The sequence below is a fragment of the Euprymna scolopes genome, chromosome 20 (assembly GCF_053919585.1).
Source record: "Euprymna scolopes isolate OS-2025 chromosome 20, ASM5391958v1, whole genome shotgun sequence".
Lineage (NCBI taxonomy): Eukaryota > Metazoa > Mollusca > Cephalopoda > Sepiida > Sepiolidae > Euprymna > Euprymna scolopes.
In genome coordinates, this window is record NC_136501.1 from 21,598,384 (window position 1) to 21,624,944 (window position 26,561).

At 35.0% G+C, this 26,561-nt stretch overlaps 1 pseudogene; it reads right to left on the minus strand.

Annotated features, from left to right (window-relative positions):
• Positions 1-7,185: 7,185 nt before the first annotated feature.
• On the minus strand, positions 7,186-7,303 carry LOC145241891 (5S ribosomal RNA; annotated as a pseudogene).
• Between the last annotated feature and the right edge of the window lie 19,258 nt (positions 7,304-26,561).

A 26,561-nucleotide genomic window follows, 5' to 3' on the forward strand; every position in this document is an offset into this window, starting at 1 on the left:
AAAGCTTTCTACTCTAATAGTTTCTTCCCTTGGGCTACTCAACTTTGGAATTCCTCCGTGTTTCCCGCCTCTCTGATTTTACAGGGTGGTGCATAATTCACTGCGTTGCGAAGAAATAATTTCGCCATTTTAAAATAAAATATAATTTTTATAAATGGGTGTCCTTTATGAATTTTTTTATTGCATAATTTAAACATTAGAATTCTATTTTGATTTATTTATGAAAAGTAATGTCACATAAATCAAAATCAATTTATTGAAAAAAAAAAAATTTTTTTAATGGTAAAGTGGCTTATGCGCTATCTATACTAAACTGCAAAAGTTTAAATGTAATGTGAATAGACATGTCGCTGCTGAACACACCATTGTCGCCTCCTAGACATGACCCCATTTATGAGTCTCTTATGTTTCATATGGCAATATACCTTGTTTGGTGATGAAAAAAAGAGTAAAGTGAAACATGTATGGTCCTCCGTGAGTGCACAGTTAACGAGGTATAAAAAATGACTAAGTTCAGCATTTGATCCCCCCCCCCATTTAGTCACAAAAGTCCCCAGGGGACGTCAAATCCTAGTGAAAAAGAACAAGCGGTGCAGTTTTAGGCTTTAACATATGTAATTTTGAGTTCTGCACTATGCAAAAATAGAAATGACTAAGCCCATCATTTGACCCCCACCCCCACCATTTAGCCCCCAAAGTCCCCAAGGCCTTAACATATTTAAATTTGAATTCAGCACTATCTAAACCTGCTAAATAGACATACACACAAAATTTTGGACAAATATGGTAAAATAGTCCCAAAAATGGAGTGTTTTTATTAGCCCTAAATAAGCTCCTGGGACACACTTAAGAGTTATCGTGAAGTATAGACGAACAAAATTATATAGAAATCAGTTACAACTTTTCAAAAAGTTTTATAAAAATCCAAGCAATCAATTTTATAATAAGCACAAAAGTGTCAATTTTAGCCATTTGAACTCGAAAGGAACCCCTAGGGGGGCATGGAAGTTTTCCTGAAAAATCCGTTCTGTTATTATTTTACTCATATCATGCTTAATGTTTGTGCAGAATTTCAAAAAATGAAAAGATGTATTTATTGATAAAAGTGCAGACGGACGAACGGACGAACGGATAAGGGTGAATTTACAGGTTCACCCTCCTTTTGTCAGGGGACCAAAAATATTAATTCAAATTTACAACAGTCACCGAGCGACTAGTTGCGTCATACGTTTTGGGGAGATTCAAGTCAGTCTCTCGTCGACTACCTAAAAATAATACGGTTTTTACAATTACTCTCTCTTTATTCATTTTTTTTCTTTCGTTTTCTATTTTCATTAATCCATTATCGCTTATCTGCTCATTTTATGTTTATTTTATATTTTCTCTTCTTTTTTCTCCTTTCTTTCTATTACATTTTCTCTTCCGTTTTTGACCTAAAATGAATCACACATTAATGTTTTTATTTTTTTATTTTCGCTAGCAGGGTGGGGCTGCTTTGCCCGGTCGTAAAATATACTTAAATATATTTTAATTTGTCCAAATTTCGTACATATTATTATAGAGTCGTGATTTCAAAAGTTTTAAAAAGTATTTGGGTGCCATCAGCTAGAATCGAAACCGAAAGCAAAACTGTAGCATTCAAAGCTGGTGACGTTACCACTGTACCAATGTGACACGCATATGAACTGATTAAAATAAACTAAGATAAATGTACAAATTGTATGAAGATTTTCCTCAATTTTGACTCATTTTTGACCTCTTAAAAACTATTTTTACCGGCTAAAGACCCATAAAAAACGGTCCATAAAAAATTCAACCATTTAGTGCCGTTCTGCGACTTTTAGTTTCGGTAGAGATAAAGTTTGAAAATATGGAAACAGACAGACAGACCGAAAGACATAGAGAGTTTTATAAATTAGATTTCATTTGGCGAAACTCAAGCACGATAAAAAGCAAAACTTTTTCTCTACAAGACAAACAAGCCAAGCACAATGAATAAATATTCAAAGATATAAAAACTCATACACAAATCCCTTTTTTTCCTAATTTAATGGATTAGGCATTAAATAACCTGAAAATGGTTGATATGCCGTAAAACAAAAAATAAACAAACTGAACGTTTTTTGTCTGTAAATCTTGTTTTTTTCTCTATTTCAATACGCTTTGATTTAATCTGTCCTGTACAGGGTGGAACGCTAAATTTGTCGCCCTAAAAAACAAAACTATAGCTTTATGTCAAAACTTTTATTAAAAAAATCAATTCAGGTAACTTGATGTTGTAGTAAAGCCGACATCTATTCAATGTAGCCGCCTTCAGCTTCAACCACCGCCTCGGTACGGGCCCGGAACTGTAAGCATGCCTTTTCTACAAGCGCCGGCGGAAGCTCGATGAATACTCAACGAATGGCGACGATCAGGTTGACTTTCGTGTTGTAAGAGGTCATGTTGGTGATGTTTTCCACGTGTGACCAAACGAAGTAGTCCAGCGGCTCCAAGTTGGGGGAGCAGAGGGATCAATGAGCGAAGGGTACACACTCGTAATAAAAGACGTTAAATGATGTTCACGTTATATCATAAGTATTAAATAATATTTACATTTATGTCTTAAACAATAAATAAGGTTTATATTTATGTAATAAGGATTAAATGATGTTTACATTTTTGTCAAAGTCATAAAATAATATTTACAATCATTTCATAAACATTAAATCATGTGTACATTTTATAAAAAGTATTGATATATAATTGTAAAAACATTTATTTAAATATCATATGATGAGAATTTAATAATATTTACATTTATGTCATAGGCATTAAATGATGTTTCCATTTGTCATAAGCATTAAATAATGTTTATATTTATGTTATAAGCATTAAATAAGGCTTACATTCATATCATTAGCATTAAATGAGGTTTACATTTATGTCATAAGCATTAAATGATATTTACATTCATATCATAAACATTAAATAAGGTTTACATTTACATCATAAGCATTAAATTATGTTAACATTCATATCATAAGCATTAAATAAGGTTTCTATTTACACCATAAGCATTAAATAAGGTTTTTATTTACATCATAAGCATTAAATAAGGTTTACATTTATGTAAACAGAATTTTATCATGTTTACATTTATGTTATAAGCAAGAAATAATGTTTACTCGTGATGTTTATTTACTAATAATGTTTATGTCATAAGAATTTAATGATGTTTACATTTTTACATGTTTACATAGGCATAAAATGATGTTTGCATTTATGTGATAACATTAAATGATGGTCACATTTATGTCATTAAATGATTTTTAAATTAATATTATAAGTATTAAATTATGTTTACATTCATACCATAGGCATAAAATATGTTTACATTTATGGCATAAGAATTAAATAATGTTTACATTCATGTCATGAGAATTAAATGATGTTTTCATTTTTGTCCTAAGAATTAAATGATGTTTACATTCACAGCATAAACATTAAATGATGTTCACAATCATATCATAAGCATTAAATGATGTTTACATTCATATCATAAGCATTAAATGATGTTTACATTCATGTCATAAGCATTAAATGATGTTAACATTCATGTCATAAGCATTAAACGATGTTTACATTCATATCATAAGCATTAAATGATGTTTACATTCATGTCATAAGCATTAAACGATGTTTACATTCATGTCATAAGCATTAAATGATAGTACTTGTCTGTATTTTTGAGATGAGGTGTTTTCATTGATTGAGATTGTCTGACTGACTTCCTCATCTTGGTTGTTATTGTCACAACATTTCGGCCGTTTTGCCCTCCGGCCTTCGTTAGGTGTTTTGTATTGAACTGGGGGACCGTTTGTTTGAACTCAATAAGACCATCGATACAGTTCACAATGGAGAAAGAAAAAGATAACCAACTGGCCTTCTTTGATATACTCATATCACGCACAGAGCATGGGTTTAAGACATCCGTATATCGCAAGCCTACCTTCACTGGACAATACCTAAACTTCAACTCCCATCACCCATACAGTATCAAACATGGAATCGCATACCACCAAGAAATGGTCAGGTTGAAGAATACCCTCCGTCGTAACAACTACCCCGATAGCATACTATCCACCAGACGTGTTAATAGTATAAGAGAGAAGAATGAAACCCAAAAACCTCCAACGGTCTGCCTACCATACATACGAGGCATCTCCGAAAAGATTCAGAGAATATGTGTCCCCTAGAACATCAGGACGGTATTCAAAAGCGAGTCAACACTCAGACGACACCTGGTACGAGTGAAGCCCAGCATGGATGAGAACATGGCCAAAAACTGCATATACTCTATCCCATGCAGTTGCAGAAAGGTTTACAAGGGTGAAACATGCCGCCCTCTTAAAGTAAGGGTGGAAGAACACCGAAAAGCGGTAACTAAAGGGGAGACGGAAGAATCGGGTATAGCCAACCATGTCTGGATGGAGAGGGGGGACTATCGCCCCCTATGGGATGAAGTAAAAATAATAAACAGAGAGACCCACTGGAAAGTGAGAAAACTTAAAGAAACAGCTAACATGCTCGGACATAACAACCTACTGAGCAAACCAAGCATAGAGCTGCATGCAATTTGGACACCTCTGATAGAAAGAGAAAACCTTGAATAACAACATAGGTTTAACATTAACAAAAACCAACGTAGAATTGTCCTAGTGACATATGGACGAGTAGTCGTGTATCAAAGTTTACAGTTACCCAAAGGTGCTGAGTTCAATCCTGACCGAAGGCAGTGAAAAAGTAACATTAAAAACAGAGAATCATCAACTATGTCCCAAAGCCAAGCAGGGGTCTGAACACGGTACCCCCGTAATAATAATAAAGGGTTGGGTTCGCGACTCCTAACAAACAGTTCCCCAGTTCGATACAAAACACCTGACGAAGGCCAGAGGGCAAAACGACCGAAACGTTGTGACAATAACAACCAAGATGAGGAAGTAAGTCCGACAATCTCAATCAGCATTAAATGATGTTTACATTCATATCATAAGCATTAAATGATGTTTACATTCATGTCATAAGCATTAAATTATGTTTACATTCATATCATAAGCATTAAATGATGTTTACATTCACATCATAAGCATTAAATGATGTTTACATTCATGTCATAAGCATTAACTGATGTTTATATTCATGTCATAAGCATTAAATGATGTTAACATTCATATCATAAGCATTAAATGATGTTTACATTCATGTCATATGCATAAAATGATGTTTACATTCATATCATAAGACTAAATGATGTTTACATTCATATCATAAGCATTAACTGATGTTTATATACATATCATAAGCATTAAATGATGTTTACATTCATGTCATATGCATAAAATGAAGTTTACATTCATATCATAAGAATTAACTGATGTTTACATTCATGTCATGAGCATTAAATGATGTTTACATTCATATCATAAGCATTAAATTACGTGTACATTCATGTCATATGTATTAACTGATGTTTACATTCATAAGCATTAAATGACGTGTACATTCATATCATAAGCATTAAATTATGTTTACATTCATGTCATAAGTATTAACTAATGTTTACATTCATATCATAAGCATTAAAGGAGGTTTACAGTAATGTCATATGTATTAAGTTATATTTTTTATTTATGCCATATGCTTTAAATTATGTAAGTTGCCTCTGTTTACATTTTTGCGTTTAAATTTAGAAATCTTTGTTTAAACTGTCCACATTGCTTTACTAGAGAATAGTTACTCCGCCTTCTTGTATATTTTATATTTTGGAGAGAGTCAGGAATGCCGGAAATAATTTAGTAAATTATGAAATGAAATAAAGCGTTTAAAATAATAGAAATTAAACGTTGCTGCCAATGTAATTAAAAACTAAAGATAATTAAAAATAAATAAAAAATAAATAAAAGGTGACCATAGAAATCTTCAAGAACAAATGAGTATTTAACTTTTTATTTAATTTTATGCATGTAATATTAATTAGCATGACCTGTTTTTCTTTTTATTCTTTTATTGCATAAATCATTTCCCTCTCATCTCTTTCTATGTTGTTTTTGTAATCTATATAATTATAAAACTCAAGTGACCTTGTAACCCGGATTGCAACCCAACAGCCGGTTTACGACTTCCGGCAACGCATGCGTACATAAACAAATAATGAACGCGACAATAACACGTAATTTTTTACTGTGTACGTTTTCAGCGTCCCACTTGATTTTCTGTGTTTAAATTATCCAAATAAACAACTATAAATACTTTCTGCATTTTTTTACATCCTTCATTTCCATATTATGTTTAAGTTATTTAACCGCAATTTTCTTACAAAACAATCTACTTTAACCCGTTGACAACAATAAGAGCATTTTACAACGGCGATTTACCCACCGCCTTCCTTTTATTTTTAAATTTATTCTCCATTTTTAATACAACTTTCTTAAAAAAACATTCATAGATTTTCTTCTACACTATCAACATAAATAAATAACCCCGAAAATATGTTTTTTTTTTATTTGTGTTACAAATAAATAATCAACGCGAAAACAAAACGTATTATTTTACTGCGTACGTTTTCAGCGTCCCAACTGCTTTTTTTTTTAGTTTAAATTAAAAGATATATCAAAATTTGAATTTAACTTAGGATATTATGGTATCTGTTCAGTGCACATTAACCTATAAGTATAGCAAACCACTTATAATTTAATGGCTGAAAGTTTTTTTTTTTCAAAAATAAACAATTTTAAGCAGAACGACTCATAGAAATCTATCTATATTCTTTTTTCGTTTTAATATACTTTCATAGAAATGTTTCCGTTATGTCACAAAAAACTATTTTATTTACGTTACAAGTCATTAATTCCATAGCTAATATAACATACTGACCCAACGGGTCACGGGTAGTCTAGCATTATATAAGGATATCACAGCGAAGCATTGAACAAATACCGTGTTTAAATATACTAAATATGAAATGGAAGCCTCCTTTCAGTCTCGAAAGACAATGGATAGATCCTGTAAAGATAGTTACACGTATAATTATGATGCAAAGGTTGCGCAATCACTAATCATATCGTTCCTGAATCGGCACTACTTAGGTCCAGTGGCAAGAAGAGGTTCAGAACGACTGGAAATAATGCTGAGATAAGCGGAAGGTACATACAGCACCTGGAATTCCCAAATGGTCACCCATTTTAGTACTGATCAGGCTCAACGATGCTTAACTTCGGTGATCAAATGGGAACCGGTGTGGTTATGTTATTATGCCGTATAAAGTAATTATAATAAGTACGAAATAGAAATATGTTAACATGGTTGGTTGGTTGGTTGGTTGGTTGTTTTTGTTTTACGGCATATAAACTCTTTTTAGATTATTTAATACCGAATCCAAAGATTTTGAAGAAATATTTTTTATAAAATATATTTGTTGTTTTCAAGTCGATTTCTATTTAACCCATAGTTGGGACCCTAACAGGTACTACCACTCCGGGTCAGAGTGGACTTGGAAGCAATGGCAATTGAAGGGTGTCTCCACACTTCCCAAAGCCCGCAAGCTGGGGCCTCACCATCGGATATAGTTTAAGGTCATATCCAGGACCTATGTTAACATACGATAAGCTTATATATTTATTTGTTCACGAGCAGAAAGAAGAGAAAAAGAAAAACCGTCTTTGAAAAAGGTGTATATCACCGAAAACCACGGAATTCTTTTTTGAAATACAGTAAATACGAAAAAGTAGCCCCTATATTACGTTTTCGCGCAATATATGAATTAAATTTTGTTTACATTTATGTCATAGGCTTTTTACTTATGCAGGTTGCTTATGTTTACATTTTTATGGTTGACTTTAGAATTTTTTGTGAACATCCTTCACATTGCTTGACCAGCGTCCACCACATTTCGTCATCGTCTATCTTATGGTGTAACGTTACTTCTTTTTTGAAAATTAAAAAATGAATATATAAAAGATGTATGTTGTTTCGTATGCATTAAAAATACATTTTAAAATAACAACAGATACTTATATCAAGCTGGAAATGAAACATTAATGCCATTGTAATAAAAAGAAAAAATAAGGATGATACAAGGAATTAAAAAATAAGACATAGGTGAACGGTGCTTAAAAATGTATTCTATGAAAAAGAATTCCCGGTGTTTGATTATGGTTGGATTTGAAAATAACAACACGCCAATACTAATAACCATGCAATCGATGTGCGAGACGAGACGAACGGGCATACTAAGATACCTCTTTTATTTCTTTGTTCGTTTAACTTATGCTTTCCCTTTCTCCCCTTTTTATTTCTTTTATGCTAGTCTGACGTCGGATTTTTACAAGGAGATGTTTCGAACTAGTACCCTTTTTTTTTGCTTTAACTGCTCCCCGTTTATCTTTCTTAGTTTTGTTGAGATTCGCTCTCTTCATCACGTCGGATAACCACTTTGTAGTGCTGCTCCTGGTTTCAGATAGTGTATTTTTGGTGATAGTAGCTTCTTTGAAAAGTGCCAGTAACAGCACTAGCATTTAATATAGTTGTAGTTAAATTGGCGAATGAAAAAGATGGATAAAGATATTAATCGGTCACCAGTTACCAAGTGCTAATTAAACAACAGGGATTTTGGTATGAAATCTAGAAAATATGAATTAACGAATAAAATATATCTATATCAACAATTTTTTACAGAAATGTAAAATATAATCTGAAAGACCAAAGTTTGGTGAGAAGTTTTAAAGTTCTTAGATAAGAAGTAGCTAAATGCGTCTGAGAACAAAACAACATATGATATCCGTACAGATTAACGACGTTGATTCGTCAAGCATTATACCACGTGACACATCAACATATGTTTAGTATGAGTAATAAAAAGAAATAGTTTTCTCTCCGCGTACAACTGACCGGTTTTCCTTACTAGTTCTCCTAATTCGACTGTTTGACCTTGCCCGGAACAAAACTGTACAATTTACAAATGAGTTCATTTTCGTCCGATACCCGGAGACCTCATCAGAACTCGATCAGTTTTGTTAATTTAGCTATTTTCTTACTAGATCTGGAGATTTTGTTTAGAAGTCAGTTAAATTTTGATCTAGCAGCTTGTTTTTTTGGGGGGGGGGTCTACAAAATCTCGAGATTTTTTTTGCTCGTCACACGACCGCAATTTTAGATAGAGTATAGCGAAAACTGAGAGGCGTCAGAGGTACACAAGAACCAAGAAGAAAGCAATGCTAGCTGAGTAACGACTTACAAACTGGATGTGCCAAGTTCGAATCTAGTTCATTCTAGAGAAACACTTTGATGGTAATATTGTGGTTGTCCCTCCTGTAAGTACCTTATAACTCTATAAAAAATCTAACTGGAAAGATATCGATGGAACGAATGCCAACAATAATCATCTTATTTTATACAAAATAAATGATCAACACCAAAAAGTATCTATCGAGATCACATAGCAAACACGCACGAGGACTGATTTCAAACTGAAAATGATCCAGACGACTTTTCAGCATGTCTGGATTTTTAACGATAAAGATTATTTTGTTAATAATGTAACAGTTTAATAATCTTTATCTTCCAGCTAATTGTGACAAATTCTCACGGCCTTATTTAAATCATTTGCAAAAAAATAAAAAATAAAAAAATAACTTTAAGATAAAAGTAATCGTTCATGAATTACGTGCTTAATTGTTATATTTTTACTTTTAAACTAAATACATATTACAGCGACAAATAACAATGTAAATAATATTAAAATGAACGAATATATGTATAAAACACGAAATGTTCTAAATATTTGTAATACCTTTTTTTCTAAAAGTTACGAACATTTAAAAAAACATAGGAGAGATAGTTTTGTTCCGATCAAGCGGGTTTTGAAAACTCAGCGACATTGAAGACGATTACATTGGTTTCTTTTCTACAATATGACTGATCTGATGCGCGAAAGCATATTCTGGTTGATTCGTAATCAAGTCGACTATTCTAAGCTTTTGTTAATAGTTTCTTCACGACTCGTTCAAATTTTAGAAAAACTTGAAAGTCATTTATACCATGTGAATTCTTAGCAGGACCTCAGGTATTTTGAAAACTATTTACACCCAATGTTTTTGCAAAACCACCATTACAATCTTAAAAAAAAGTTGGTAAAATTTATGATTTAATAACTAGAGCTATGACAACAGCATATTCTTTTCATTGTTTTTACTTTCGAGTATATATCCGACACAGTTAGACACAGTTAATCATCCGAGAACCACATCACTCTATATAAAAACATATAAGATATCAATGGATATATACCTGAGAATCAAAACAAGGAAAAGAATATGCTGTTGTCATAGCCCTACTAATCATTAGGGCTGTGACAACAGACCATTCTTATCATTGTTTTGACTCTCGAGTATATATCCGACACAGTTAGACACAGTTAATCAATTGAGAACCACATCACTCATAAAGCCATATGATATCAACGGATACACACTCGAGAGTCAAAACAATGAAAAGAATATGCTGTTGTCATAGCACTATTAATAACCAATTGGTAACATAATAATTAAATTCAATTTTTAAAACCCTATTAAAAAACAATTTGCTAAAAAACAAACAAAAGAGCATGATTAAAAAAAAATAACCGAAACAAAAATGAAAGTTAAAAAAATTCCTGGACAACTTTGCCTAGATATGGCTGATCACAAAACTGAGTAATTATTTGCAGGAAAAACATTCGTATGAAATAACTTTGAATCCAAGAGAGGAAAACGGCATCCACTCTATGCCAAAGTGTATTTATTTCATACAAGGTGTCGTTTTAGTGGCGGCGAACTTTTACATTATCAACTTTATTTTCTTTAATCGCAAATTTGGTAACCATTGCTTATTTTGAGTTCTGCTTGGTTTGGCGATTCATCATGAAAAAAAAATGACACCGGAGCAGCATTTGCAAATTGCAAATGATACGGTCAATTTTACGGAGGAAACATTTCATGAATTAATAATTTAACAAAATTGATTTGTCAACTGACCACCTTGTTCATGTAATTTAATCCCATTAGATCATTTTCTATGGGGATATGCAGAATCGCATGCGTAAGCTGACAAACCAGATACAATAGACCACTTTCAAGACAACCTTCGACGCATTATTGCTGTAATACAGTTTTATTTAATACGTAGAACGTTAAAATTTGACCTCTAGGTTACGCCATGAACGCTCGAGCCGTGGGACCATATGCCCAAAATTATATTTGAATAAAAAATACCAAAAAATCATATATCGAATAAACTACATATCTGTATAACAAAAGAAAAATTGTTGCGATTTATTTTTATTTAAAGTTCGCTGCCTCTCAAACAAAATCTATATAAATAGAAGTGTAGTATGTTAATTTATAGCAATATTATTGCCTACATATTTATGTACGTGTTTCTTCATCAATTCATATCGAAAGTCATCATCATCGGGCTTTTTTATTTTTACAAAAGAGTCACTACTTATCAAGGTCCGGAGGGCACTCGAGGATAAGAGTTAATGAGTGTACAGCAGTCAGTGGGTAGTAAGAGGACGACTCATCAAGAATTTGTTTACGTTGGACTTGAATAAGTGCTGCCCAGATGAAGTAACAGTACTCTATTCTTGTCTGAATCATTTGCAATGAAATCAGATTCGAAACATCATTTTATACAATCCTGTCATTTGAAAAGAAAAGAAATGTCGAACAAAATAAACAAAGGAGAGAATAGAGAAAAGGGGTTGAAGGTTTGGTGAATGGGACAGGAAGTATTAAGGTTTAAGTTAAGTTAAAGGAATAAACACTTGTATAAAATTCTATTAACTTACTTTTTCCTATTTGTTTTTATCTTTTTATTACCTTACAGCGAGATGTGTATCTATGTCAGCAACGTGAATTTTGGAATCGATCAGAATTAAGCATCAATTTGGCTACTTATCGGAACTTTTGACCAATAACGCTTACACTTTTATTCGGATATACTTGTAGTAATGACATCCCAACTTATCACACATATGGTTTTACCCTTTTACGCTCTGCTTGTCATAGAGCACTTTTTATAAACACTGGAACTTTTGTGGATTTGCACGGAAGAAAACTATAGCAACCAAACCATTATATAAATAGATAGATGTATTTTCATCCCGTTACGCAAAACTCGTCTTTTTATTATTATTATTATTATTATTATTATTATTATTATTATTCAATTTTCACCTCAAACAAGGCACAGTGCCACTTTGAAGTAGGGGGCTACTATCGGGGACATAAGATGCATGGACATTATGAAGGGAGATGAGTAGCAAGGTGTCTGTTCACATTACGTTTGAACTTCTGCATGTCAGTACAGTTGGGAAAGCAGAATCCCAGAAGAGAGTTACAAAGTCTAGCAGTTCTTGGGAAGAAACTATTAGAGTAGAAGGCTTTCTTACACCTAGGGATCACTACTGTGAAGGGGTTGGATTTAGCTGTTTGTTGGGTTTGTCGGGGGTATTTACGTCGAGGGGGCACAAGTGCTTTTAGTTCGTTAGAGCATTCACCATTAAAGTACTTGTAGAACAGGCAGAGAGATGCAACATTTCGTCGATAGGGAAGGAGCTGAAGTCTAGATGACAGTTCAGGACCTTTGACGACTCTCTTTTGAACCCTGTCCAGGAGTGAGAGACTAGTAGCAGGTGTACTAGTCCAAATGTGACAACAGTACTCCATACATGGTGGCCTTATAGAGGTATAGGATACTTTTTCTAGTTTTTTTCTATCTCCCGGAAGAAACCAGAAACTCTATTCCGTCTGCCTGGTTCCCACCGGACTACAACTTGGATGTCTTCAAGTCCAACGTTAACAAATTCCAATTGAACCGCCCCCTTAAGTAAACACTTCATCAAATCTCCACACTAACGTAATGTACTTGCAATAACCCTTATCCCTGAGTGGCTTCCGGGCCTTGAGAAGTAGTGATCACTGTGTAAAAAAAAAGAAAAAAAAGGGAAGCGATAAAGTACTAGGCAGGAAACAACTTGAATGAATGATTAAATATAGTAACAATATATATATATATATATATATATATATATATACTAGCAGAAGTACCCGTCGTTGACTGGGTTCAAAAATGGCCTACAGAAAATGGACTGTGATTGATGGAAGTATGAAAAGGAGGGGATTGTAAAGAGATGGGTTTTGATACTCAAAACTTTTACCCTAAGCAAAATATGATGAAAGTAAAGATAATTTTCGCAAAAATATATTTTTTATATCAACTTTGTTTCCATTCGTAGCCAAGACTTACCAACAAAATGATATTTCTTTACAAAGAGAAAATGTTATATATATATATATATATATATATATAAATATATATATATATATATATATATATATATATATATATGCAAGAAATAAATGTTACCATAGTCAATAAAAGTTACTTTTATGGTAGAAAAGTTCATTTGTTTGTATTTTTAAGTAGTTTGTAAAAAAAAAAAAAATTTTTTTATTCAGGAACCGGTTAAAAAAAATCAAAATGGCACCGACTTTAAAATGGAGAACCCCGTTTTCAATTTAAAGGAGGGGCACCTGAGCAATCTGTGTTAACAATTTAAGAGAGTTCCGTCAACGTAAGGAATATTTATAAACATATTTTAATGTTTTCCGTTATTTTGTGCTTGAGGAATATTCGACTATGGCATGTGTAGTTTATATAAAAATTCATTTAAGTAGTTATCGCCTCAAATTTCGTTTTCATTTCGGTTTGCTGAAATTATTTCAAGTAAAGAGCATTAAAAACTATTTCAAAAAAAAAAACAACATGAACTGAACTTTTATTGACTATGGTAACATTTATTACTTGTATATTTATTTTTTCGGGTAGTCGTTTGTTGGGTTTTCTGCTAAACACTCTTACTAAATAATATCGACGAAATATCGAAAAATAAAAAAACAAAAACAGTTTTGAAAAATAATGAAGCTTTACTTACCTTAGTAAAATAATCCGCTTGACTCGAGAGTCAAAACAATGATAAGAAACAGCAAAATGGGATATTAAAAAAGTAAACACGTAATTACTTTAGTTTTTTAAAGAAAATTATCGATATAAATATGAATAAGAAGAAAATGGCGCCCTTTTTAAGCAGAACAGCTTCGTTTCAATTTTAAAGTAGTGAACAGTGCAGTATTGCGCTGTTGAATTCAAGGCTGCACTATTGTAATGTAAAGAACACGCAAAAAGGGTTGTAATAAACTGAATTTCTTCTAGTACACTGGCAAAAAAGCTTTAACAAATATATAAATCAAAATAAAAAGGTTATGTAAATGTTTTTAAAAAGACACGGAATCACGTGAGCAGGTATTTTCCTTCTTTTGACACGATAACAAGTAAGGTTCTTATTTTTTATTATTTATCTATTTATCTACTTTCGAAAGAGTACCACGTGCAAGCGAAGAAGGAAAAAAACAGAGTTATGCAAAATTTGTGTCGAGCATTGTCTAAACTTCCGACTTGGGGGGGGGGCTTTAACTTTAATAAGAAGGTGAATTTATGAGGTGAATTTTTTCGACACATTATGATTCAACTAAAAAAAATAAATAAAAGCTAAAGTGAATTAAGACTAAAAATAAGGTGTTATTGTAGACCCTCACCCCTTTTAAAACACCTTGTTAAACTTTGTGACATATTTACATTCTATGGAGGTCAGGCGCGAACGAACACCCAATAATTTTATTATACCATATTTCTTCAAACTGAAACATAATTATCAAAGTATACTTACGCAAATAGATATGAAAAGTCTTTGTTGAAGTTTGTGCCATATTTCCATGGAGTACAGGCGCGAACACAGACCACACAATTTTATTATACCATCCCTATTTAAGTTGAAACATACTTATCAAAGTATTCTTATATACATCTATATCAAAAACCCTTGTAAACGTTTTTTTTTTTCATTTTTATTTCCATGCTTTGGGGGCCAGGCGCGAACGCAGACCCCACAATTTTTATGAACCACTGTTCTGCCAGATCAAACATACCCATTCCTGATCCTCGATACATTTTCTATCATTATATTTAATCAGTTTTTTTTAAATAGTCAACCATATAGGAGCCTATTTGTGACCACACACACACACACACACACATACACACACCCACACACACACACACACACAGATTTTCAGCTTTATATTATAGATATCTATATAATATATATCTATATAATATATATATATATATATATAAAATATGCATATATATATATATAAAATATGTATATATATAAATATAAAATATATATATATATATAATATAAGCTGCTTTCAGGACTGCTAGCAACCACTGTAAAAGAGTAATAAAATATGCAAGAGAGCTATATACCCAGTCTGTTAAATCCAAAGTAGCTGAGCAGCGGCTTGGTTCCCACCAGTTCTGGCAAATAGCAAACAGGATCTTGAACAGAAGCATGCGTTCTATGCCAACTATCATCAATGGAACTGAGGTCATCTCGTCAGCATCAGACAAGGTCAGACTATTTGCCAAGAACTTTGCAGCTAATTCTACCTGATGCGACAATGACCATCAACTCCCTGTATTTCCTCCTATAACAGACAACACGCTATGCAACATACAAATATCTGTGCGTGAGGTCGCCAAGCTAATCAAGAACCTTGATTCCAGTAAAGCAACTGGCCCTGATGGCATTTCAGTTATAGTGCTGAAAAAGCTGCAACCAGAACTTGCCCCCATACTTACAAAACTGTTTAAGCGTTGCCTTAAGGAGAAGTGTTTTACAACACCCTGGAAAACCTCATCAGTTTGCTCTGTATTTAAGAATTCAGGTGAAAAGTCCTCTCCCTCTCAGTACAGACCAATAAGTCTCCTGTGTGTCATGAGTAAGTTGTTGGTATCCATATTAAATAAAGAAGTAGTCAACCACCTTAACAGAAACAACCTTCTTAGTGACATGCAATATGGTTTCCGCTCTGCAAGATCTACAGCAGATGTGCTAACGGTCATATCACATAGGATTAGTGAATCTCTTGACAAAGGTTTACTTTCCAGGGCAATTGCTTTTGACATATCGAAGGCCTTCGATAAGGTATGGCATAAGTACCTACTTCACAAGATTTCCAGCTACGGTATTACTGGAAATGTTTTCTCAATCATTAAATCATTTCTCTCCGATAGGTTCATAAGAGTAGTCGTTAATTGGACAGAAATCAGAGGCCCACAGTATTAATGCTGGAGTCCCTCAGGGGTCCATCCTGGGTCCAACTCTCTTCCTGATCTACATCAATGATCTCCCTAAACACATACTTAAATTATTCGTTGACATCTATGCTGATGACACGACCATCTATGGCAACACATCAAAGGCCGTAAATGACAAAGTTCTCTCTAATTCTCTCTCTTCTGATCTTGAGCACGTGGTACAATGAGGAAAGAGGTGGCTGGTTACTTTTAATTCATCCAAAACCAAGCTTCTATCTTTAAATCATCAACGCTCTGATCCCCATCCGGCATCAATTGAAATGGATGGCTCTCGTCTTGAAGAGGCTCCATATTTTGACAAGCTTCTGGGTTTGACCTTTACTCCTGATCTAAAATGGAACACGTACATCAAATCTGTTGACAGGGACGCTGGGACAATGGTGGGATCCTTCTACCGCTCCAGAAGATATCTCACTACTGATGCAATTCTCTATCTTTATAAAAGCCAAGTACGTCCAAGGATGGAGTACTGTTGCCACATCTGGGTAGGAGCTGCTAAAAACAGCCTATCATGCCTTGACAGAGTACAAAATAGACTTCGTGGCTTAGTGGGGGATGCCCTTTTCTCTTCCCTGCAACCTCTCTCTCACAGAAGAGACGTTGCAAGCCTGTCTTTGTTTTATCGCTATTTCCATGGCAGGTGCTCGTCTGAGCTTCAATCCCTCGTCCCCTCCTCGCCAATATTTCACGAGAAACACCCGTCTGGCTGAAACTACTGTGAATAATTTTCCCCACTCTTTATCTGTGCATAAATCCAAACGTAGATCCCATGAGCAAAGCTTCTTTCTTAGAGCTGCACGCTAGTGGAACTCTCTGCCGCTTGCCTGTTTCCCACCTGACTACAACTTGGACGTCTTCAAGTCCAACATAAACAAACTCCTGACAAACCGCCCCCTTAAGTAAGACACTCTATCAAAACCCCCAATACTAATGATTACTACAATACTATCTCATTGATTCCTGTACACACAATAACCCTTATCCCTGAGTGGCCTTCGGGCCTTGATAAGTGGTGACCCGCATGTATATATATATATATATATATATATATATATATATATATATATAAAATTACTGACGTAATTTCATGATGCTGTACGAATAATTTTGTTATCCATCTAAATAAATAGCGAGTGCAAATACTGGAGAAGCATAATTGTTTTTGTCCTTTTTCACCTACTGTGCATACAAGCAAACTAGAAAAGTAAGTATTTTTGAAAACGATCTAACTGCACATGCGCAATGAGTGTCACGTACTTTCTTGACATTTATGCCCGTCATTTTAACATTTCCGCAGTAGAAAATGCTAAAATGGTAGGACTGAATAGCCCTGCCGAGAATGTTTCTCGAATGCTGGATCATTCGTTTTTTCCATGGGAGAAACACCGGACAGTCTGTCCGCGGCAATAAATGTCGGCCCTTTCGTGGCATCATTTCCACTAACCGTCGCTTTTAGTTGGTCATTAACGTTGGCACCTTTGAATTTACTGACGTCATCATACTGAACAAAGATGGCCGACGATAAGCGGTTGTGTGAAATAAAAAAAAAAGGTCCCAAATAATGAGTTCCGTTTAAAAGTGGGCGTTGTTGATTTATTTCCTAATATGATAAATTTATTAGATAAAAGAACGTGAAGAGGGGGGAATAGATTAAGTGAAAGATGCGACAAGCTAGGAGAAAGAAAGAAAGAAATCAAAAGCAAAAATATAAAGAAGAAAATAAATCAAGTTAGCAAAAAAAAAATAGATTGGAATTAATGAGAAAGAAAAAGTAAGGTATGGGAGGATAAAGGAAATAAAGAAGCAAATGAAGAACACAGGAAAGGGGGAGGATGTCATTGAAGGACAGAACGAAGAAAGCGAAAATAATAGTAAAAGAAAGAATGGAAAAATAAATAAAAGATATAGAAGGATAGAAAAGGATAAGAAGAAAATAAAAATGAATGCATGAACTGAGAAAAAAAAGTTCAATGGAAGAAAGGACGATAAAAAAAGCAGATAGAAAGATTGGGATATGAAAGGATTTAAAAAATGATGAAAGAGAGGAAGAGGGGAAATAGGGAAGTAAGGAAAACTAAATTAATAATGAAAGAGAGAGAAAAAAGGACACACACACACATATATATATATGTGTGTGTGTGTGTGTGTGTCTGTATGTGTATATGTGTGTGTGTGTCTGTGTGTGGTGTGTGTGTGTCTGTGTGTGTATGTGGGTGTATGTGTGTGTGTGTGGTGTGTGTGCGTCTGTTTGTGTGTGTGTGGTGTGTGTGCGTCTGTTTGTGTGTGTGTGTGGTGTGGGTGTGCCTCTGTGTGTGTCTCTGTGTCTATGTGTGTGTGGTGTGTGTGTGGTGTGTATGTGTGGGTGGTGTGTGTGTGTGGTGTGTATGTGTGTGTGGTGTGTATGTGTGTGTGGTCTGTGTGTATGTGTGTGTGGTGTGTGGGTCTGTGTGTGTGTCTGTGACTGTGTGTGTGTCTGTGTGTGTATTTGAGTGGTATGTATGTGTGTATGGTGTGTGTGTCTGTGTGTCTATGTGTGTGTGGTGTGTGTGTCTGTGTGTATCTGTGTGTGGTGTGTGTGTGCCTGTGTGTATGTGTGTGTGTGTGTGTACAGAGAGAGAGAGAGAGAGAAAGAGAGAGAGATTAATAGTAAAGTGAGAGACGATACGATAAGCCGTAATTGATGGAAGAGGAAGAGAAGAAAAATGTATAGAAATAAAGTAAATGAATAATTAAATAGATAGATAGATAGATAGATAGATAGATAGATAGATAGATAGATAGATAGATAGATAAGGGTTTAAATAAATGTGTGTTATTGCTATTTCCTCCTCAAGGGAGAGTTTTTGCAATAATCTGATGTAAAAAAGCCTTACCTCGCGCATATGTTTATTAGTATTAAAAGCCACAAATAATTGAGTTTCTGAATAAGTTGTCCCCAAATTAGCTGGACTGTCTTAAAAAGGGATTTGAAGCAGAAACACGAAAACAGTAAAAACATGGTGAATGACAAGAATTTGGGTTTTTTTAGGATTGTTGTTCTCATCTTCAGTGTTGTTTGTTTGTTTTTTGTTTTTTTCACAATGTTTTCGCCGATGTAAACTCTTCGTGGATTAAATAAGGGATTCAAATAGGGAGTCCATATAGATTCCCGAGTTGGAAAAGTGCAGAATTCAAATAGGTGTAACTGATGAGCATATCGGCCAAAACGATGTCGCAGGCGGCTTTATAATTGGAGCCTCTCCTAATTAGCTTAATGCTTTGGAGGTAACGGTTATTAAATGATTTACAACACGAACTGGCAACCTGGGTGTGTCAGGTTCGAATCTAGTTCGTTCCACTGAAACACGTTCACTTAGAATGTTGGCGACCTTCACTATCTAGAGAAATCTGCAATAAGATACAGTTACAAGGTTTGTAGCTCAGTCTTGAGCACATACTATGTTAGACTGACTCTAATAGACAATGCGTCTTGAATAGCTTGGACGGTTGTCACTAGCTACTATGAGGCTTTCCATTCTTATGTTATTGACTCCTGGTAGATACCGGTTAGATTCCTCCATTACCAATTGTTAGTGTTACAAACATTAGAAATATTTCGATAACAAAAAAATATTTGAATAATAGAAAGAATGTGAGAGATGACGACACGGCCGGAAGAGAAGATGAAAGAGCACGGAAACAGCGTTGGGGTTAGCCATTGTTATATAACGGAGGAGTGCGTGCTCTCACAATATTTCTGCAAAACTGAGGGTGCTGAATTAATGACTTTTGACTTGACTTAAACAGCTTTTACCCAAGATGGGTTGAGATGGCTTCTTTAATAAAACGCACAACATCCTAGATAAACGCAAACCTCACACGACGGACTACAACGACCAAAATAGTGGTGGGCATCCCGTCTCGGGAACAACGGTGAACACCATAGGCCTGTAGACCGGAAGTAGTTTCAACGCTGGCTTTCATGATGTGTAACAACATGTTTAGCTGGCCTCCCGAGTGTCTTTGCAAATCTTGTAACGGTTTTGGTATTAGTTTATGGATGAACTCTCCTGTATTGCGGGGGGCTTCGGGCCGGGATCAAAGTGTAGTATCTGTTCCGGCAGATACTGCAAGCAAAGACCATATGTGGGGGAAACCCCACATATAAGACCTTGGTCAATGTAGGGGCAAACCTTCATACCAATTGTCACTATCCAGCTCCCCTACTCCCCGGGGAGTTGGTCCCAATTTCCCCTTCACTCCTCACATTAAAAAACGGCCTTGTGCCTAATTTGCTCGGTGGGGGAGCAAATAAACACCCTCCTGTATTGCGGTGCGCAATGTGGACAAACCAACGAAGTCTCCTCTTTAAAAGCGCTTGGTTAACAGGGTTGATTCCGCATCGCGTCCAGGTTTATGTATCATCGTCAATACTGAATTACTGAAGAATATATGTCAAAAAGTGTGTGTGGGGGTCATTTTGGAATGGAGTTATCCTGAATATTTTAAGGATAGTAAAAGTGGATGTTGGGCTTACTTGTGGCAACCTCGTAACTCTCGCGTCTCTTATTTTGTCCTTAAGTCCCCACACTCCAGGAGCAATGCTTCTGACAAATGGGAAGAATTTCGACTCAGAAAACATCAATTATTCCATCATATTTAACTAGTGTTTTCTGGGTCGAAATTTATCCCGCTAACATTTATTTAATCTTGAAGTAGTATTTTATTTTTTGGGACTCTTTAAATCAATTATTGTCGTGCCCTGTCCAGCGCAACTTCCATTAAAAAATAGATAAGAGTGAGATTTTTTTAAGCCTACACTTGTGCTAATATGCTTGAAGAGTAATAACAGAATGATAATAATGCGAAAACCAATGATTGTGTATTTTTTAAATTTATTTTTGAACCGACTGCTTTTTATACTTGTCAATCTTCACTGGGGGGGTCGCCATTTTGAATTGATTAGAATGAATCCGGTTTAAGAATAATGTCAAAATAAGACACATGATTAATTCATGCTAAAATATATGATCTTAAGAGCTTCTAAATCTCAATAATTCGATTGGCTTAATAATGGATTCGAAGTATACAAAAAACAAAGAGACAACAACATGGAATATAGAGCATGACAATTATTTTCTTGCTGTGCGAATAACACCGAAGATAAGAATAGTCATTCGAATAATCCAAATTTCATAATTTATCAATCTATTTATATATCTATAAAAGTGAAAATTCCTCTGTGTGTGTGTGTGTGTGTGTGTGTGTGTGTGTGTGTGTGTGTGTGTGTGTGTGTGTGTGTGTGTGTGTGTGTGTGCATTTCCCTACCAAATAACTCTGTAAACTTTCGGTCTAGAGACTCGAGATTTGACATAAGGAGTATTGAGATTTGGGAAAATGTTAAGAAGCCAAAGTTGGGGTCAAATTTGAAAAAGAAAATTGACCTATGCGGTTTCTATCAAATTACTCCGCTAATTTTTGGTCTAAACACTTGACATTTTACATAAAGTGTATTCAGACATAGAGCAATATTTTTAATCGAGTTTTGGCCGAAAATTTGGCTGCCAAGGGATCAAAGTTCAAAAGATTTGAACTTTGCGGTCTCTAACAAACTATTCAGCCAATTTTGGGTATAAACATTTGAAATTTCACATAAACGGTAAGCTTTTTAATTTTGGCCGAAAATTTGGCTGCCAAGATGTCAAAGTCGAAAGAGTTGACCTTTGCAGACTCTACGAAACTCCTTCGCTAATTTTGGGTCTAAACACTTGAAATTTTAGTTGTAGGTTACCTGGATCTGAGTCAAATTTTTAATATATATATGCACATTGCGAACGGGCTCTTGTTCCAGGTCACCAACTATGGCCTTTTAGGGTCATCTTTCACAGGGAATTCTCCGCGAGTTCTCTCGGCACAGCGGGATCTAGTTGGTCGGTTTCAGTGTCGATTTCACCTTCGGGTCGATATGCCATATCATGCTGGAAGTGAAGAGATTTTCATGCACACAAAAGAGAGACAAATTCAGATGTCTCTATTCTACCAGTTTATTAAACTTAAATTTACAAACTATAATATAAACTTATATACAAATGTCCAATGTTGAATTCTTACAAAACACACTATTGAATCTTGCTCTCCGTGTTTTGCGGTGGCGACGGGCGGGGAAGGGGGTGCGACGGCGACTCCTTTTTTATTACATTTTCACCCCAAACAAGGCACATTGCCACTTTGGTGTAGGGGGCTACTATCAGGGGCAATAACTACTGGAGTATTATTTAGGGATTTGGGCAGCAAGATGTTGGTTCACGTTACACTTGAACTTCTGCACATCAGTACAGTTGGGGAAGCAGGGACCTGGAATGGAATTCCAAAGTCTGAAACTACTGGAGTAGAAAGATTTTTTACATCTAGGGATGTGTGTGGGTGAGATTTAGCTGCCTGTCGGGTTTGTAGGGGGTGTTTACGTCGTGGGGGCACAAGAGCTTGCAGTTCGTCAGAGCATTCACCATTAAAATACTTGTAGAACAGGCAGAGGGATGCAACATTTCGTCGATGGGACAGAGGCTGAAGCTTAGATGCCAGTTCAGGACCTATCAGATTGGCGACTCCCTTTTGAACCTTGTCTAGGAGCGAGCGACTAGTAGCAGTAGAGACTATTTGATTAGTGTTAAATTCTCTCACGATCCAGCTTCAACTAACTATTTTTTTCCGCGGGCATTCGTTTACCTAGTCAAGTGATAGGTAGGGTCAGTTATTCCCTAGACCAATCGCCAATCAATACGTCATCCCTGGAGAACTCCCGATTCAATGCGTGTGTGCTGGTGATTCTGCGAATGCTCGCAGCTTCCAGTTCCAACGGCCACTTTTCATTTCAATCAATAGTCGATTAATCTTAATTAAAAAAATAATAATAATGTGTAAATCACATAGACGCGATAAATACATACACACGCATATAGTTTTACCCGTCACCCAATATATCAGTCTAAAGATTATGACCTCACTGGATACTCAATGATGAACTTCAAAGGCCGCAAATGACCAAATTCTTTCTGATTCTCTCTTCTCTGATCTTGAGCACGTGGTGCAATAGGGAAAGAAATGGCTGGTTAATTTTAATGCATCTAAAACCAAGCTTCTATCTTTACATCATCAATGCTCTGATCCCTGTCTGGTATCAATTAAAATGAATGGCTCTCGTTTGGGATGGGGTTTCTATGTTTTGACTAGCTTCTGGGTCTGACCTTCATCTGACCTTCATCCATGATCTAAAATGGAACATGTACATCGGATCCGTTGCCAAGGTCGCTGCAAAAAATCATGGGATCACTCTACCGCTCCAATAGATATATCACTGCTGATGAAATTCTCTACCATTATAAGAGCCAAGTATGTCCAAGGATGGAGTACTGTTGCAACATCTGAGGAGGATCTGCCAGAAGCATCTCATCCTGCCTTGACAGAGTTCAGAATAGACTTGGTAGCCTAGTGGGGGATGCCCTTTTCACTTCTCTGCAATCTTTTTCTCACAGAAGTGACGTTGTGAGCTTATCTCTGCTTTATCGTTATTTTCATGGAAAGTGCTCGTCTGAGCTCCAATTCATGACCCCTTTTCGCTAAACTTTCACAAAAAACACTCGTCTAGCTGAAACCACTATCAATAATTCTCCCCATTCTTTATCTGTGCCTAAGCCTAAACATAGATTCCATGAACAAAGCTTTTTTCTTAGAACTGCACGCATGTAGAACTCTTCTGTTGCACTGCTTTTCAGATAACAACAATATGATCGTCTTCAAGTCCAACGTAAACAAGTTCTTAATGAGCCGTCCCCTTAAGTAATCCAAATTTCAATTACTAACTATTATTACGATATTTCCCATTGACTACTGTGCACTCATTAATCCTTATCCTCGAGTGACTTCTGGGCTTTGATAAGTGATGACTCCTTCGTAAAAAAGTGATTAATGAATGTCAATGTACATCTAACGCTGGTCAATGTTTAATGTTTGATCCGCGAATTAGGAAAGCCATTTATGATACATTGATTCGTTGATTAGCATTCAGCCAGTATCACATTGAGCCTAGATTTAAGTGAATCGATTAGCAGGACTTAGAAAACAAGAAATACTTACGCCAGTATTTGAGTTGGGCGGATTGGATACAGGTGCTCAGGCTATTCAAGAGAGGGATAGGATGTCGTTTGAAGTAATACGCATATACGTTTTACGGTATATCCATCCTTTTCGGTTTATATAATGCTGAATCTGGCCATTTTTGTAAAAGTTTTTATGTTTCATGTTCTTTTTATACAGTTAAATATTTATTCATGGTGTTTGGTTTGTGTTGTGTCGTGGAACAACAGTGAAAATAAGAACAATCAAGTGGAGGTTCCGTTAAAGAACAAGTGTATTAACAATAATGTACAAAGATAGTAAAGCGTCTATATCTGCTGGGTACTCGGCTAGCAATTGAAGTGCAGTCGCATCTCTCTCACCGGTGTTGGAATTACTAGCGCTATTTTTAGTGCTAATCGGTGTAAATTCCTCTGTTTAAGGAAGGCCGGTATAACAGTTTGGTTGTTTTGTTTAACAGCATATCAACACTTTTGAATCGGGTCATTTTCAAGTTTGTTTTTTTATCTTTAAATATTTGTTAATGTTATTTTTAGTTGCACTCTCAGAAAAAAGAAAAAAAAACGACTTTAATATTTTTGCCCGTCGTTTTCAGCCGCTGCAATTCAAAACCGTGTTTCTAATCAACGCCACTGGGAAATCAATATGGAACAGTACAACAGTTACATTGTTCACGCGGAAACAGATCTGGGTTTGATTAACAATAGAAACTCTTGTTATCTTCTCGAATTCAATCTCTGGTACATTTTCTCGGAGATGGACAACGGATTAAGAATTTGAAGTGCATTGTATCTTCAAATGCAATGTGGTTATTGATATATTTTCCTGTAAACTACAAAACTACCGTTCTATCGGATAGCGCCGGATATAGACAGCTGGTGTATAATAAAGAAGTTTGTGAAATCATTGCTATTCCACATACTTCATTATATTATTATAATGCTCTTTTTTATTTATTATTATGTAATAAATCTCCTAAGAATACATTTCAATATATTATTTTGGTTCGTCCAATAATCTCAGCTCTCTTTCTCGCTCTCGCTCTCTCTTTCTCTCTCTCTCACACACACACACACTGTGTGTGTATGTGTGTGTGTATGTGTGTGTGCGCGCGCGTGTTTATTTACTGTATGAGAACACTTTTCTATGAAGTGGGTAAAGTTTAAGGATAACGATCCAGTAAATCTTTACCCATTTAATATAAAAGTGTACATATAGAGTAAATAAACACACACACACACAACACAGTATGTGTGTGTGTGTGTTTGTGTGTGTGTGTTTGCGAAAGAGAGGGAGGAAATATATAAAAGTAAGTTTATATATATATATATGTATATATATATATATATATATATATATATATATATATATATATATATATATGGCTCATTTCATGTCAAATCGACAAATTGGGTGAGGGGGGGGCGGCACAAACCATGTCCGACACGGATTTTTTTTTCAAATTTGCTACACTTATAGATCTCCATGAAAGGAATTGAATGGCACTTGTTAAACATCTCAAGGTCAAGGGGTTCCTGAGATATGACCATGACGTTTTACAAAAATGTTAATTTTTATGGAGAAGTGACAGAATTTAAAAGACGATATCTCTATTGTTTATGGGCCTACAAAGTTCATTCATATATCATTTTAAAGTACTTGGATAGATCTATAATTTTATTAGGGAAGTTTTTTTTTCAAGGTCAAATTAAAAAAGTTGACCTTGACCCTAAGTTTTAACCTGAATTATCTTAAAAACCGTTCTTTTAATTTCTTTTAAATTTTGACAGATTTGTCTATCTTATAACAGTATATATTCAAAATTTCGTGATGAGCCTTTCAGTAGAACTATCGTTACAAGCGTTTTAAAGAACTACTTTAAAATGATATATGAATGAACTTTGTAGGCCCATAAACAATAGAGATATCGTCTTTTAAAGTTGGTCACTTCTTCATAAAAATTCACATTTTTGTAAAAGGTCAAAGTCATATCTCAGAAACACCTTGACCTTGAGATGTTTAACAAATGCCATTAAATTCCTAGCAAATTTGAAAAAAAATCAGTGTCGAACATGGTTTGCGCCCACTGTCGATTTGACATGGAATGAGCCATATATATATATATATATATATATATATATATATAT